We start from the raw sequence: 17,616 nt of genomic DNA on the forward strand, positions 1-17,616 counted from the left end.
TAGGGAAAGGGCGAGGATTAGGGTGTTGGGGTTAAGGAGTTGGTGCATATGTCAGGGGTAAGGACACTGGGGTTAGGGTCCTGGTTAGGGAGTTAGGACAGAGTTGGGGGTCTAAGTAGTTGGGTTTAAGGTTTGGTTTAGGGTCAGAGTTCTGGGGTTAGGATAAAAAACCTTCCCTCCCCCAAACTCAGTAGTCGACTGCTTATCACGCCCCCTCGCTCACGACCTTTCTAGCCAGATTCCCACTCAAGAAACACTCATATTCTGACCAATTTGGATGAAGATTTTGCTGGACACTTTCCTAAACTCTACAGGAGAAATCTCCCAAGAATTCCATGGCCTCACTTTCTAGAAGCCCAAACTTGAGGCATCTTGGGGAGCAGTTACCGGGGTCTGCATCTCCAGTGGGCTTTAGCCCGAGACGTCAGAGCTCGTCCCCCCTGGAAAGGAAGCCCAACGCATCACCAGCTGAATGCGCCGCAAAAACGGAGCCAGCTCAACTGAAAGGCCAAATTAGGAGCCTGAACTCTGAGCTGTTGCCCGAAGAGGGGCTGCCAGTTACGTCCAGCCCCAGGCAGCCAAGCTGACATCTAGCTGTGCTGGGAACTCCCCACGCTCGGCCCTCAGCATGGAGCATGAGCACAGAGCTGGTGGAGGGAGGCTGGGATGGCTCAGAGAGACGTGTTCCTGCACTCGGTGAGTTGAGGGTTTTACCTCTGACAAGGGACATGCAAAGGGAAATTTATGCCCCAGTTTAGAAAGTTTTTGGTAGCAAATATTTGCGACTGGGCTAAAGAGAGGAGACAACAAAAGTCCCTTAGAAACAATTCAGCTGTTCCCCCAAACCTCTAGTTTCAGCCCCCCAACCCTGAGCGCCCGACGTCTGCTTATGGCCTTGAGTCCTGACCCCCAGCTGCCTGCTAGCCCAGCCCTGGGCTCCCCCCAGACCTGCCGGTGCCTGTCACTCCCAACCCACAGCCCCTGCCAGCCCCGCTCTGCCCCACTGCCCTGCCGGTGCTCCTCACTCCCGACCCGCAGCCCCCTGCTAGCCCAGCCCTGGTCTCCCATAGCTCTGCTGGTGCCCCCTCACTCCCGACCCGCAGCTCCCTCCTAGCCCAGCCCTGGCTCCCGCCCAGCTCTGTGGGGGCCCCTCGCACCTGAGCAGCAGCCCCTTCTAGCCCCGCTCGGGGCTCCCCCACCCAGCTCTGCTGGTGCTCCTCACTCCCCACCCGCAGCCCCCTGCTATCCCAGTCCTGGCGTCCCCCTGCAGCTGAGCCGGTGCCTCTCACTCCGGATCTGCAGCCCCCTGCTAGCCCAGCTCTGGGCTGTCCCCAGTTCTGCTGATGCCCCTCACTCCCGACCCACAGCCCCTGCTAGCTCAGCCCTGCCCGCGCCCCCCAGCTCTGCTAGTGCCCCTCAATCGTAACCTGCAGCACCTGCTAGCCTAGCCCTGGGCTCACTCCCTACAGTTCTTTCAAAACTGTTATCCCACAGAATCATAGAATATCAGGGTTGGAAGGGACCTCAGGAGGTCATCTAGTCCAACCCCCTGCTCAAAGCAGGACCAATCCCCAATTTTTGCCCCCAATCCCTAAATGGCCCCCTCAAGGATTGAACTCACAACTCTGGCTTTAGCAAGCCAATGCTCAAACCACTGAGCTATCCCTCCCCCCTTATCCCAGCTTATAGGTGGAGTGTGAGATAAGCACCTCTGTTCCCCTGTCTCTGTGGGGGGCGGGGGGCACCGTCTGGCCTCCCCAGCTTATCCCCATTTATCTCTGATAGGGTTAAAACACCCTCTGCACTCATGTGAGAAGCCAACAGCAGCCACTTTCCTGTAATTTACTCACCATATTGGGTCGTGGGCTGGCACTGTAGACTGGGGGGTTCTGTCCGGGAGTCCAGCTCTGCTCTGTGGCTGTCGCGTAGCTCTTCTGAGGTATCTTTGCCTGTCAGACATCCCCTCTCCTCCCCCCGCAGAGGGTAGTCAAGATAATTATAGATTGAAAACAAGAGATGATGCCCACTGGGGAGCTTTCACTGTTACAGCTCGTGAGAAGGTGTGAAATTTGGACAGGTGGGTGAGCCCAGGGGGCTAAAACCGGGGTGAAAAAACAACATTGGTGTGACTTTCACTTGTGGAAACTTCCCCTTTTCAGCCCATGTTGTTTGTTTGTTTGTTGGTCGGTTTTCCCCAGAGATTCAGCCAGGAAGGTCCCAAAGCTCAGAAAAGATTGAGGCCTCCTGGGGGCTCTTTTTGAGAACCTGCTGTGTGGGAGGGTGAAGAAGACAACTTTAGGGCTGTCCTGGAACTGGGGATAGAACCCAGGAGTCCTGACTCTCAACCACCCAGGATGGATAGATTGATAGTGGGTGTTCGGGGATAGATCGATGTCCTGTACATCGTTGCACACAAGTTTCGTGTCTCGCTTCTAGCCATCTTTTCTTTATTTTAACGTCTCCTGGCAGTTTGTCTTTATTACACAAAGGGTCTCTTCTGGTCCTTGCCCCTGCGAAGGTGGTGAGAAGTAGTTGGGTGGTTCCTCGCACCATGACTGGTGGTGGAATGTCCACTGCAATTTGACCTGTTTAGAACTCATCAATTTGTGGAGTTTTAGGGCAGAAGAAGGGATCACCGTGATCGGCATGTCCCCCAGCGATTCCTGGCCCAAGCCCCCACTTTCTGGTCGAGCAGAGCAGTTAGAAAGAGAGGCCAAAGCTGGCTTTAAGGACTCCGTGTCATGGAGAGTCCACCAGAATCCAGAAATAAGGACTGGAATCCCCAAAATACTGTAAAATTGGGAAAGCCAGCTGGGAGTGAATATTTCATCCTCAGTGAATTTCCCCTGGACCTGTCAGTGTCCCGGAGAGGCAGACTGAAGAGCCCAGAATCTGAGGTGTATGGTTTGAAAGATCTGTTTGCACAGAAGGGCAGGGACCAGAGGAGACAGCGCGCGTGTTGAGTTATCTCATCCATCCATGACTCATGGAGGGCTCTTCCCTAGCTTTAACAAATGGTCTTGTCATCAAACAGAGGAAGGGACTTAGGGAGCTGGCTTCGGTTCCCAGATCTCCCACAGACTCCCCCTGTCACCTTGGGGAAGCCACGTTGTGGCAGTTCAATACAAGACAGGACACGGCTTTAGGCAAGCAAGCAGGCTGGTTTGCTGACTGGATTGCCCCTGTCAGCTTTTCCACCCCTCTTTAATTTCTCTCCCCCCTGCGCATTACATACTCCGACTGCAAAAGGCATCAACAAAGGAAATAATATGACTTTGATTAATATTCTTATTTACCAGCCTCTATCTACTACAATCTTTGTTCTCAGGCCTTGAGCCTAGGCCGAGGAAACTTCCCACGGTTGATGTCCTTATTTTGACTTCCCAGATGGTCCATGTTTTCATGGTCCATGTCCTTGGACAGAGCAGAGCAATGTGTGCATTGCTCCTACACAACAGTCAGCGTGTGCCCTGACTGTTTCCAGGTGCATGAACACTACATGAACTCTTCACCATGTCATCTCTCCAGGCCTCAGTTTCCCCATCTGTTCAATAACAGTACTGATGCTCGCTTCACACTGGAGAGCTGAGGAGGGCTGGACTCACATTGTGAGGCATGTGTGTTGCGGTCCAAATACAAGACAGAACAAGGCTTTAAGCAAGCAAGGAGGCTGGTCTGCCTTGTCAGCTTTCCACCCTCTCTTTTATTCTCCCCCTCCTCCTGCGCATTACATTCTCCAACAGATAAAAGGAATACACTGGCTTTGTTTAATATTCTTATTTACCAATTTCTATCTACCGCATTCCTTGCTCTCGGGCCTTGAGCCCAGTCCTGAGAGGCTTCCCATGGTTCATGTCCTCTGGGCGAATTTCCAACGTTCATGCCCTTGAGAGGAGCCATGTGTGCACTGCTCCTACACAACACTCAGGGTGTGCCCTGAATGTTGCAAGTGCATGAACCCTGCATGAATCCTTCACGTGTGGGGAATATTTCTGCCTTCTAAAGGACCAGAGTCTCCTTTCAGCATCACTTGCACAAAACCAGAGCGAGTCCACTGGAGTTTCTCCAGTTTACACTGGTAGATCAGTGGCCTGGTTTTCAGAGTTTCCCCCCTTTTGATGGTTTCTCTTATATTCTCTTTCTTTTTCCAGTGAACCCCACAACCCCCTCCGTCTTCCCCCTGGTTCCCTGCTGCAGCAAGACCAGCAATGTGCCCCCGGACACCAGCTCGGCCTGCCTCATAACTGGCTATTTGCCATCACCAGTGGACATCAAGTGCAATTCTGGCCAAGTGACCAAGGGGGTCAAAACTTTCCCAGAGGTGACGATGAGCAATGGGCTCCACACCCAGAGCAGCCTGCTGATCCCCTCCGACAGTTCTTGGCAGGGCGACCCCTACCAGTGCGACGTGACGCATCAAGGCACAGGGAAGACAGTGTCCGGGAAGTTCCCTCAGGAATGTAAGACATGCGGCGGGGGGAGGAAGGGGCAGCCAGGCTGAGATTTTCAAAGCACCTAGAGGGTCTGGGAGCCAGTTAATCTTAATCCACATCCTGTAGGTGCCTTTGGAAAAATCTCACCCTGCAAGAGTGGGCAAAGTTTGGCCCCGTGTTGAAACACACTGAGCCCCGGTGCTTTGTCATTGCAGAACTCCCGCCCCCAGTGCCCCTCTCCGTGGGCCCTGGAATGAGGCAAACCTCAGGGTGAAATGCACCCCTGGGCAGAGACCTATGTTCCACTAAAGGGGAGGTTTTTCAGCCCTGCCTAAAAAATTTAGGCCCCCGGTTCCCCTGGGCACTTGGCACGTAAATCCCTCAGGCACCTTGGGAAATCTTAGACATGCAGCTGGTCTGAAATGGCACCTAAGCCTCATGCTGCCCTTCTGTACAGGGGAAATCTTCGGCTCACTGCCTTACTCCCTCACCCTCACCCAAACCCAAACCCAGACCCAGACTCCTCCCACTGGGGGGGTAGAACAAAGCCCATTCGCTGCTTCAGTCCAAAGGCCAGGTTTGTTCACACACAAGGACTCAAAGCAAAACCAGTGGAACTCAGAGCACAGGCTCCCAGCCACCCGGGGCCCCCCCAGCGTTCAGCCGGCTGGATGGGGAGCACACCCCCCCTTTCCCACAAGGTCCCCTTTCCCGCATGGTTCCTAGCCCTCCTGCCTGGTCCGCATCTAGAGATTTCCCCCTCAGGTGCTTTCCTCAGCACTGAGCCAGAAGCTTTCCCTTATATAGACTGCAGCAAGCAGCCCCATGAAACTCCAATTCCCAGCAACCACTGGCCCTAACGGGGCTACACCCCCTTACAAGCTAGCACTCGCTTACACCTCTTTGTCATGGAGCTGTGTGTGTTTCTTGCACTCCGGCTGTTCTCGGGCATCTTTTGAAATGGATACAACCCCAGAGCAGCAAACCTAGGCATTCTGGGGTCAGAACTTGAACGAGTGTAAATCGACTGATCTCCACGGAAGTCAGTTGCCCTGTGCCGACTTACATCAGCTGAGCATTTGACCCTTTTTCCGTAGTCAGACACAGTCAGTCCTCTCTCAGGTTTTCTTCTGATGCCATGTCATGCTCTACAGCGCCACAGTCCCCCTTAAACGGGACATTAATTGAGGAAAAGAAGTTCAAACAAACACAGCTCATGTTCCAGCTTTGTCCCTGCTGTTTACCAGGGAGAACACACTCCAGCAGCATGTGCAGAAAGAATGCACGGAGGCATTCAATATTTGCCTAAATGATTTAAGGGCCCTGTTCCCATTTGTTTTAATCCCTTACATGGCTGTGAAGTTAATCCCTAGAGGCTGAATAAAGTACGCAGTGTAAACACAGCGCAACAAGGTGGGTTTTGCCAGTGCTGGGAGGACTGTAGAGTTAGCACTCTCTCGGGAAGGGGAGTGGGGATCTACAGAGAGTGACGCTGGACTGTGTTTTCCCCTCTCTCTGCTCTCAGTGTGTGGTTCGGCAATGCCACCCCAGGTTCACCTCCTGGTCCCCACCTGCGAGGACAGCGCCACAGAGAGCCAGCTGGAGCTGGTTTGCCTCCTCCTGAGCTTCAGACCCGGCAAAGCCAACGTGAAATGGCTGGTGAATGGAAAGGAGAGGAGCCCCCCCACCCCGGCCTTTTCCTCTGCAATGGGCACAGATGGCTCCTACATGGGGCAGAGCCGCATGACCGTCACCAGGCAGAGCTGGGAGAGGGGGGACGTCTACAGCTGTCAAGTGACCCACCCAGCAGTGGGAACAGAGCTCTCCATGCACAATGCCAGCAAGTGCTTGGGTGAGGGGCTACGCCTGTGCATGGTGGGGAGGTGGGGTGGAGAGTTACTCAGAAACCAGCCCTGCCTAAGGCTGCACCTAGACCCCAGTGTGATGGGAGACATAGGAGTACCACAGAGAAATTGATACTGTAGGTGGAAGGGAAGAGAAAGAGATATAATGGGGGGATGGACGGATGGATACTGCCAGTGTTCTGATGGGGATGGATGGATGGATAGATTAGATTAGATTAGATTTCAATAGTCTTTTTCTGCCTTTCCACATTATTTATGCTGGTCAATGACATCTCTTTGCATTTCTCAGCCTGCCTTAGAAGTTCACTTGACCCAACCATCTACTTAACCAAACCCTCCTATGAAGACGTCATCAAAAATTCTGGTCATGTTACCTGTCTAGTTTTGGGTTATGACTTAGCAGCCAGCAGAATCGCATGGAAAGTGGGTGGGCAAGTCAGCTCTGCGGCAAAGACAGAAACTCTCAAGAAGAACAGCAACGGGACCACCAGCCTGGTCAGTTCTCCCCCTGTGTCACTGCCCAATGGGGACAAGGCACCATATTTACCTGCAAAGTGACCACACTCTGTTCTGGAGAACTAACCCAGGACATAGCCATGAGCAATACAGGTGAGTAGCCTTGTCATCTCAAAGGGAAAGGCAAACTCCAGTCACTGTTAACTGGGATTAGAGGGTGAAACTCACCCCACACAAGTCCTAGGAAGCCTCTAAGTCCCAGTTAAACCCCTCAAATAACTCTTTAGTGGAGCCGAGGCCCTCAGCACAGGGGTGTATTTCAGCCGTAATTAATCTTTCCCCTGTGAATCTCTCATTCAGGGGATCACCGTTAATATCCAGTTTAGAGGTTTTCCCAGTACTCACTTTCTTCTTATCATTGAATGCCAGCTCCTCTAAAACTTTCACTCCCTTGGCTCCCTGGGATCCGGGGATGTGGCCTTTGAGGGACTTTGAGTGTCCTATTTGTGACTCTGGTCTGATGTGCATTTGTACTTCTTATCTCTGGAAATCAGGCTGGTGCTTGTCATCTGGCATTCGGCTTTTCAGGGATATTTCTTGTGAGACTCTCTAAGAGTGTCCAGTGGAGTTAGGTTCCCAAATCCCATTGAAATACCCAAGATGTCCAAGTCCCTTAGCCAGCCTTTGAAAATCTCGATTGTGTTGAATTTTGCTGTGAGCGTTTGAAGGAGGGAAGAGGCTCCATCTGAGTGAGCAAATGGGTTGGTGACCCAATGTCATGACGATGCATGGCGGAGACTTGGGGTGAAGAGGAGATAGTGTGGTTCAAGGCTTGGGGTGAGGGTTCAGGTTTGGGACGCAGGACTAGCTGAAAGTCCCCTACCCATCTGCATTACGGTAAAACCAAGCTGAGGATAATGATTAGGATGATGATCTCGAAGGGGATGAAGATGATGTCAATGACAATGAAGAAGGAAATGAAGATGCTGAAGGAGAAAAAGAGAAAGAATGTTAGAATGCTGAAGGAGATGATGAAGATAAAGAGGAAAAGGATGATGATGAAGATTTTGATCTGAAACAGAGGACGATAAAGAGGAAGGAAGTAATTATGAAGACAAGGGAGGTGAGAAAATGAATATGACGATGGTGATGAAGATGAAGATAATGATGTTAAGTTGTTGCCTTTTAAGGTTGAAGTTCACTGTACATTCTGCGGGGAAGGCTTTGGAGTTCAGTTGAGTCTTTGGGTGATGGTCCAGCTGAGTCTTTGAGTTTCAAAGGAGATGATGCTCAATGGTTGGCTTTTTGTTTTGCCTGGTCTAGTTTCACACATACTCTGAACAACTGCCCTCCCTGGCCCCTTCACACAGTGATAGCTGCTGGATCTAAGTCCGTAACTTAGACATGCTAACCAAATCTTATTTTTCTCTTGCCCCTCTTCCTTTTCATTTAAGCATCAGTAAGAAGGAGCCCACAGTCACCGTCTCCCGAGCCTACCACAAAGACATCTCTGGGAACAGCGTCTCCTTTACTCTCATCTGCGAAGCTAGTGCCTTTTACCCTGAAGAGATCAGCATGTCATGGTTGAAGAATAACTCCCCGGAACTCAAGTCCAGTTACAGTGGCCCTGTGTCAGGAAATGGCACTTTCTCTGCCTACAGCATCCTGAAGGTTGAGCAAAGTCAAGGAGAAGGACATTACATCTGCGTGGTGCATCACCCAGCCATGGAAGAGCCCAAGAGGGTTGTGGAAAAGGTGTCCCTCGGTAAGTGGATTCTCAGAGGCAGGTATTAATTTGAGGATGTTCACATGTGTTCTTATCCTGTCCAGCCAATGGCATGAACAACCGCATGACTCCATGTGAGCCCTCATGGGAGGGGTGGCAATGAAGGATTTCTATCTCCATTATGATGCTGTCTTTGGTGAAACCAAGACTTACTGCCACCTGAGCTGGGTGGAGAATGTCCCCTCCACTCCAGTGCAGGAGAGTTCCCTGTATTTCCAAGGCATTATCCAGTCCAAAATGCCCCAAGTAATGGGGATCCCACCCCACCCCTGGAGGAGATGATTCCACAGCCTCACAGAGCACATCACCACTAAAGGAAGTGCAGGAAAACTGTCCTAATTGCAAGAGAGAATTTAAGGGAGGGTGCAGAATGTAATCTCATTGGGCTGTGATTTGGCCAAGACATTGGGGTGGACACTCTTGCTCTTGGGGAAAGTTCAAAGAGGTCTTTCATGGCTGGGAGGTGGTTCGCTGAAAATGTTCTTTTCTTCTTAACCATGGATCGCCCTGGGTGTTGTTTGCTCCACACTTGAACATGGATTCCCACAGTGGCAGATTCACAATTTTGCCCTTATGGTCCCTTCTTATTCTTCAAATTTGTTGCTGGCACATTAGGAAAGTCTTCATGGATTTGCAGCCATGACAGGCACCCAATTAAAATCTGTTCTCAAGGAAAAGATGAGCTGGGGTGGGGCAGATTCCATATCGGATTCAGAAGCTGATGAATTCATGCAAAAAAAGGAGAGAAACCCCTCAGCTCCGTTTCCCCACAGTGTGGCTTGGGCGTCCATATGAATCTGGAATCCCAGCTCCAGCAGCATCCACTTTAAAAACTAATCTCATGAGTGACACCATGCATATCCTTCACACAACATTCAATAGAGGACATTGTCCCCGGGTGCCAGGACTCCCGTCAGTTTGGGCTTCCCTGATGAGATTTCTAAAGTGATTCGAGGTCTCCCCTCCCCCATCGGCTTGCAGTGGAAGTTGAGGGACTCAAGCCCTGAGGGACCTCGGCAGACCATGGGTGTGCAATATAAATGGCCCTTCTGCCTGTCCCGGGGGTAGGGTTTAGGGAACACAAGTTCCATCCTGAGCCGTGGGTGCAGTGTGGGGTCTAGTGGTTAGAGCAGGAGGATCTGGGTGCCAGTCATGACCATGGGCAGGTCATTTGTCCTGTGTTCCAGCTGCCATCTCTGGGAAATGGGGATAACTGCACTGAGCTCAGGTGGGTCATCGAGCTCATGAATTTCAGGCCAGAAGGACCCTGATTTGAGCCACCACGGCTGGTCTGTACCCAGCCATGTTTTCCGCAATGGGACTTTTTCCCAACATAACCAGAGATATTCAGATTTGCTCCTGTGACCCGGAGACCCAGATAAGCATAATGGGACACAGGAATCCCAATCTCTCGGTTGGTTGGAAAATCTCAGCCATTTTCCCCCTGCTCCATAAGATGAGGGTCCCGCCCCTTCTACCAGGGAATCCAGTGCCCTATTTCCACCTCCAGTGACCCTCAGCCCCTTTCCCAAACAGCCCCTGGGCTTTGCGCCCCTGAGAGAGAGGCACTCAGTTACCACCTCGTGCCTGTTGAAATATTTGCTCAGCCCAGCCCTCAATGCTGCCTCCTGCCCCCCACCAGGTGTCAGCAACTGTAATTGACACCCTCTGGAGGTCTCTCTCCTTCCCCCTTCACTGGAGGACCTCTACATAGGGCAGAACGCCACCATCAGTTGTTTGGTGAGTGGCATGGAAATCCCCGGCAGCCTGGAGGTCTCCTGGAACCGGGGTAGTGGGGGCCCGTTGGCTGTGGTCTCCAGGGAGGCAGTGCTGCAGGAAGATGGCACCTACAGTGCAACCAGCATCCTGCAGGTGTGCGTGGAGGAGTGGCAGGTGGGGAGGAGTTCACCTGCACCGTGAAGCACCAAGACATCCCGTCGGCCATTGTCAAGAGCATCCGCAAGAGACACAGTAAGAACTCAGCCTTTTACCTGTAGGGGGCGCCAGCTGTAATCTGGCTGCAGGCTTGGGAGAGTGGCTGGCTCAGGATGTGGGGAATGGGACACGGGACCTTCTGTCTATAGGGGGTGCTAGTTCTGATCCGGCTTGAGGTCTTTGGGACTGGGAGTTGCAAATTTATGGGTGGGATGAAATGGGCAAATTTATGAGACAGAAGGGGACAGAGTCAGGACTCCTGGGTTCTTTTCTGTCTCTGGCAGGGGAGTGGGATGTTGTGGGTTAGAATAGGGAGACTGGAAGCCATGAGTCCTGAGTTCTAGCCCCTTTTCAGGGAAGGTATTTGGATCTGGTGGGTTAGTGTGGCCCGAACTCCTGGATTATATCCATGGGTCTGGGTGGAGAGTGGGGGGTCTCGTGAGATATAGCAGGGTGATGAGAGTGGAGGATGGTAGCCAGGACTGCCTGGGTCCCAATCCTTCACATCAACCCTTTGCTGTTTCTCATGGCAGTGGTTTCCCTCTGGGCCCCTTCTGTCTACATCTCCCCTCCTCACACTGAGGATCTGGCTCTCCGGGAATTGGCCACCATCACCTGCCTGTCCTCCGGCTTCCGGCCCAGAGCCATCTTGGTGACATGGACCCAGCAGGACTGGCCCGTGCCCCAGGAAGCTTACACCAACATCGGCCCTGTGGGAAGGAGGAGTGCTACTTCATCTACAGCAAGCTCAATGTCTTGGCATCTGAATGGGGACGGGGGGACACATACGCCTGCGTGGTGGGGCATGAGGGTCTGCCCATGACCTTCATCCACAGGAGCGTGGACAAAGCCTCCGGTAAACCCACTGCCGTCAATGTCTCTGTGATCTTGTCCAATACCGATGTCACCTGCTACTGAGGAGCAGAGCCACGTGGGCTCCTCACGGCGTATCTGAGATGGCCAGGGAACCTCGTGGGGTCTGGGATTCCTCTTAGCCTGTGTGTAAAGCTGTGGGAGCTCTGGTGTACAGAGCATGGCTGTATGTGGAATATGCCCAAATAAAAATGCAGCATGCCATAGTTTGTGATGAAGGGTGTGTCTTCTGGCGGAGACTGTCTCTGTTTCTCATCCATCCATCACGCTTCCTCCCACAATATCTAGATGTATCCTTCTTTCTTTCTTTCTTTCTTTCTTTCTTTCTTTCTTTCTTTCTTTCTTTCTTTCTTTCTTTCTTTCTTTCTTTCTTTCTTTCTGTATAGACTACATCAATTCATTCTTCCAAACAGGATCCATCCACCCATCCTAGGCTCTGGGGGAGGGATAGCTCAGTATTTTGAGCATTGGCTTGCTAAACCCAGGGTTGTGAGTTCAATCCTTGAGGGGGCCACTTAGGGATCTGTGGCAAAAATAGGGGATTGGTCCTGCTTTGAGCAGGGGGTTGGACTAGATGACCTCCTGAGGTTCCTTCGAACCCTGATATCCTATGATTCTATACCTGTCGCTTTGATTCTACAATGTCCATGCATGCAAAATTATGCAATCTTCTCTCTGCATCCATCCATTTTCATGCATTGTCATGTTTCTACCTGTCCATCCCTCTGCAGTGAGTTGCTATCCATCCATTATTATTCATGATATTGCAACTCCTAGATCTCCTGATTGAGGTCAGAGCCCCATTGGATGGGCCCTGTATGAACACACACAGAGCAAATGTCCTGGAACCAAGGAGCTGATAGTCTAAGCAGACAGAGGCTGGGATGGGATATTTTGGCACAAAAGGATTAAAATAGGGATGCTATAAAGAAGTGAGACACCCAACTCCCACTGCAATTGTGAGTTTATCTTCACTGGCACCTAATTTCCTAAGAGTTCTTTAAAGACCCCAGCCCAGGTGGCTTGTCTCTGGTCACACTGCAGGTCAGTGGGAGAGGTGGGAATAGAGCCCTGATCCCCCATCTCATAGAATCATAGAATATCAGGGTTGGAAGGGACCTCAGGAGGTCATCTAGTCCAACCCCCTGCTCAAAGCAGGACCAATCCCCAATTAAATCATCCCAGCCAGGGCTTTGTCAAGCCTGACCTTAAAAACTTCTAAGGAAGGAGATTCTACCACCTCCCTAGGTAACGCATTCCAGTGTTTCACCACCCTCCTAATGAAAAAGTTTTTCCTAATATCCAACCTAAACCTCCCCCACTGCAACTTGAGACCATTACTCCTTGTCCTGTCCTCTTCTACCACTGAGAACAGTCTAGAACCATCCCCTCTGGAACCACCTCTCAGGTAGTTGAAAGCAGCTATCAAATCTCCCCTCATTCTTCTCTTCTGCAGACTAAACAATCCCAGTTCCCTCAGCCTCTCCTCAGAAGTCATGTATTCCAGACCCATAATCATTTTTGTTGCCCTTCGCTGGACTCTCTCCAATTTATCCACATCCTTCTTGTAGTGTGGGGCCCAAAACTGGACACAGTACTCCAGATGAGGCCTCACCAATGTCGAATAGAGGGGGACGATCACGTCCCTAGATCTGCTCACTATGCCCCTACTTATACATCCCAAAATGCCATTGGCCTTCTTGGCAACAAGGGCACACTGCTGACTCATATCCAGCTTCTCGTCCACTGTCACCCGTAGGTCCTTTTCTGCAGAACTGCTGCCTAGCCATTCGGTCCCTAGTCTGTAGCTGTGCATTGGGTTCTTCCGTCCTAAGTGCAGGACCCTGCACTTATCCTTATTGAACCTCATCAGATTTCTTTTGGCCCAATCCTCCAATTTGTCTAGGTCCCTCTGTATCCTATCCCTGCCCTCCAGCGTTATCTACCACTCCTCCCAGTTTAGTATCATCCGCAAATTTGCTGAGAGTACAATCCACACCATCCTCCAGATCATTTATGAAGATATTGAACAAAACCGGCCCCAGGACCGACCCCTGGGGCACTCCACTTGACACCGGCTGCCAACTAGACATGGAGCCATTGATCACTATCCGTTGAGCCTGACAATCTAGCCAACTTTCTACCCACCTTATAGTGCATTCATCCAGCCCATACTTCTTTAACTTGCTGACAAGAATACTGTGGGAGACCGTGTCAAAAGCTTTGCTAAAGTCAAGAAACAATACATCCACTGCTTTCCCTTCATCCACAGAACCAGTAATCTCATCATAGAAGGCGATTAGATTAGTCAGGCATGACCTTCCCTTGGTGAATCCATGCTGACTGTTCCTGATCACTTTCCTCTCATGTAAGTGCTTCAGGATTGATTCTTTGAGGACCTGCTCCATGATTTTTCCAGGGACTGCAGTAAGGCTGACTGGCCTGTAGTTCCCAGGATCCTCCTTCTTCCCTTTTTTAAAGATTGGCACTACATTAGCCTTTTTCCAGTCATCCGGGACTTCCCCCGTTCGCCACGAGTTTTCAAAGATAATGGCCAATGGCTCTGCAATCACAGCCGCCAGTTCCTTTAGCACTCTCGGATGCAACTCATCTGGCCCCATGGACTTGTGCATGTCCAGCTTTTCTAAATAGTCCCTAACCACCTCTTTCTCCACAGAGGGCTGGCCATCTATTCCCCATGTTGTGATGCCCAGCGCAGCAGTCTGGGAGCTGACCTTGTTCGTGAAGACAGAGGCTAAAAAAGCATTGAGTACATTAGCTTTTTCCACATCCTCTGTCACTAGGTTGCCTCCCTCATTCATTAAGGGGTCCACACTTTCCTTGGCTTTCTTCTTGTTGCCAACACACCTGAAGAAACCCTTCTTGTTACTCTTGACATCTCTCGCTAGCTGCAGCTCCAGGTGCGATTTGGCCCTCCTAATTTCATTCCTACATGCCCAAGCAATATTTTTATACTCTTCCCTGGTCATATGTCCAACCTTCCACTTCTTGTAAGCTTCTTTTTTATGCTTAAGATCTGCTAGGATTTCACCGTTAAGCCAAGCTGGTCGCCTGCCATATTTACTATTCTTTCGACACATCGGGATGGTTTGTCCCTGTAACCTCAACAGGGATTCCTTGAAATACAGCCAGCTCTCCTGGACTTCTTTCCCCTTGCTTGATAAACAATTAAAACAAGGGGAGCTGCATCTCCGAACCTTAGGAGACATTCAGCAACAATTGCATGTCCTTTTGTTTACTTTAAATAATTTAATACTGAATACAGATCAGCAGACCCCCGCGGATTGACATTTTCATAAGTCCGAGGTACTGGAAAGACCGCGTGTCTATTACCGTCAGCTGCCCGATCCGCAATGGTTGGGCCCAGTACCTTTAATTACTTGGGGTCGGGGATATGCTGCTCTGTCTCTCCCTGCAGGACTGTTGTGGGTTCCGGCCCGGTGTGTGCGACCGGCACTGAAACAGCATGGCGTGACACCAGGGGCGGTCGAACCCCATACCGGAGTTTCAGCTGACGTTGGAGGAGAACGCGGTGCCTCCCGGGTCGACAATGGCGGGACGGAGATGGAGGAGACGTAGCGTCCCAAGCCAGCCCGTGACATGGGGAGCAGTGAAAGCATTGGTCGCCGCGGCTCAACGAAGACTGGCAGCAAACCAACAGCCAGAGACTCCTGAGACTCTGTTTGTGGCCATTCTCGCCCAAATCACTGCTAATTCTGTATTGATTGTGTGCCTTATGTGCCTGCTATTTCCTGTAGGGGTTGACTCGGGAGCACCTCCTCCGTTACGGGCCCGAATGACATATAACCTATGGGAAAGATTGGCTTCAATAGAAAATGTTACCACTTTTGTTTATCTGATTTTGTAGCAGCTGAAGAATTGTTAGGTACGTGTCTTATTCCAGTATGTCATCACCCTGAGGAAATAGGGAATGAGATGATGCTTGCTGCTTACGCGAACTTCTCTTCCCAGTACTCTAGCATGGCTAATTGGGGCCCGGCCAACTACACTTTATCTTCTTGGGCTTATTTTTTGCTGTTGCTGTGTGCAATGTATTTCCTTTTTGTTAAGGCTTTGTCGAGACCCGCCCTGGCAGGCTCCACGAGTTATGACCTTGTCTGTCTGGGAGTTAATGGCTTGAAAAACAAATTGATGGCTACCATGAGATGGCCGAGCACAAATAAACAAAAAAGGAGGGGATGAAGGATTCATGCAGGGTTCATGCACTTGGCAACACTCAGGGCACACCCTGAGTGTTGTGTAGGAGCAGTGCACACACGGCTCCTCTCAAGGGCATGAACGTTGGAAACTCGCCCAGAGGACATGAACTGTGGGAAGCCTCCCAGGACTGGGCTCAAGGCCTGAGAGCATGGAATGCGGTAGATAGAAATTGGTAAATAAGAATATTAAACAAAGCCAGTGTATTCCTTTTATCTGTTGGAGTATTTAATGCGCAGGAGGAGGAGGAGAATAAAAGAGAGGGTGGAAAGCTGACAAGGCAGACCAGCCTGCTTGCTTGCTTAAAGCCTTGTTCTGTCTTGTATTTGGACCGCAACAAAAAGCAATAGTAAAAGGTTCTATAGCCTGTGACAAAGCTCTGTCCTTGCCTCCGTGGGTCCCGTGTTTCCTGGTGCATTTTGCTAGCCTCAGAGGCTCACTGTGACCCTCCCCGTAACCCTTCTCTCTCTAGAGACAAGGGTCACAGTCTACTGAGCCATTTTCATCATAAGCCAGTGAGGGAGGTGAGGAGAAGTTATCCTTCCTTGCACAGTCTCTGTTGTCTCCCAGTCTCAGTGATTAATCAGGGGGCAACGGTGGTGGTGGGGGGGAACCCGGGCCCACCGTCTACTCCGGGCTCCAGCCCAGGACCCTAATAGTATCAGCTATGGTAGCTGACCTTTTAGAAACATGACATGTAGAATTCCCTGGGCTACTTCCCCCACAGCAGCCCTCACTTGCTCAAGCTCCACTTCACCCTTACCTCAGGGCCTCCTTCCTTGCGTCTGATATGGTGTGTACTACTCAGCCTCTCCAACAGTGCAACTTCCTCCCACATCTCCTGACATGCACCCCCACCTGACTAACTGGGAGGCTTTGAACTAGTTTCAGCCAGCCCCTGATTGTCTTCAGGTGTCCCAATCAACCTAGCCTTCTCCCTGCCTTCTGGAAAGTTCTTAATTGGCCCCAGATGTCTTAATTGACCTGGAACAGCTGCCATTTCACTTATCCTGGTACCAGGGATTTGTTTAGCCTGGAGCTAATCTATCTATCTCCCACTACTTTTCCATAGCCATCTGGCCTTGCCCCGTCACAAGCCATATAAATAAGAAGAAAACAAAGAAAGAAGAAGTGGGACCGCTAAACACTGAGGATGGAGTGGAGGTTAAGGATAATCTAGGCAAGGCCCAATATCTAAACAAATACTTTGCCTCAGTCTTTAACGAGGCTAATGAGGAGCTTAGGGATAATGGTAGGACGACAAATGAGAATGAGGATATGGAGGTAGATATTACCACATCCGAGGTAGAAGCCAAACTCGAACAGCTTAATGGGACTAAATCGGGGAGCCCAGATAATCTTCATCCAAGAATACTGAAGGAACTGGCACATGAAATTGCAAGCCCGTTAGCAAGAATTTTTAAACAATCTGTAAACTCAGGGGTTGTACCATATGACTGGAGAATTGCTATCATAGTTCCTATTTTTAAGAAAGGGAAAAAGAGTGATCCAAGTAACTACAGTTTGACATCTGTAGTATGCAAGGTCTTGGAAAAAATGTTGAAGGAGAAAGTAGTTAAGGACATTGAGGTCAAAGGTAAATGGGACAAAATACAACATGGCTTTACAAAAGGTAGATCGTGCCAAACCATCCTGATCTCCTTCTTTGAGAAGGTAACAGATTTTTTAGACAAAGGGAACATAGTGGATCTAATTTACCTCGATTTCAGTAAGGCATTTGATATGGTTCCACATGGAGAATTATTAGCTAAATTGGAAAAGATGGGGGTCAATATGAAAATTGAAAGGTCGATAAGTAACTGGTTAAAGGGGAGACGACAGCGGGTCACACTGAAAGGTGAACTGTCAGACTGAAAGGAGGTTACTAGTGGAGTTCCTCAGGGATCGGTTTTGGGACCAATCTTGTTTAATCTTTTTATTACTGACCTTGGCAGAAAAAGCAGGAATGTGCTAATAATGTTTGGGGATGACAAAAAGCTGGGAGGTATTGCCAATACAAAGAAGGACT

The 17,616-nt window shown here is 50.4% G+C and overlaps 1 pseudogene; it reads left to right on the plus strand.

Moving 5' to 3' along the window:
• The window catches only part of LOC144273255 (Ig heavy chain C region, membrane-bound form-like), a 33,044-nt pseudogene that overhangs the window by 3,347 nt on the left and 12,081 nt on the right, over positions 1 to 17,616 (plus strand).

This window comes from Eretmochelys imbricata, chromosome 13 (assembly GCF_965152235.1).
Source record: "Eretmochelys imbricata isolate rEreImb1 chromosome 13, rEreImb1.hap1, whole genome shotgun sequence".
In the NCBI taxonomy this organism is placed as follows: Eukaryota; Metazoa; Chordata; order Testudines; family Cheloniidae; genus Eretmochelys; species Eretmochelys imbricata.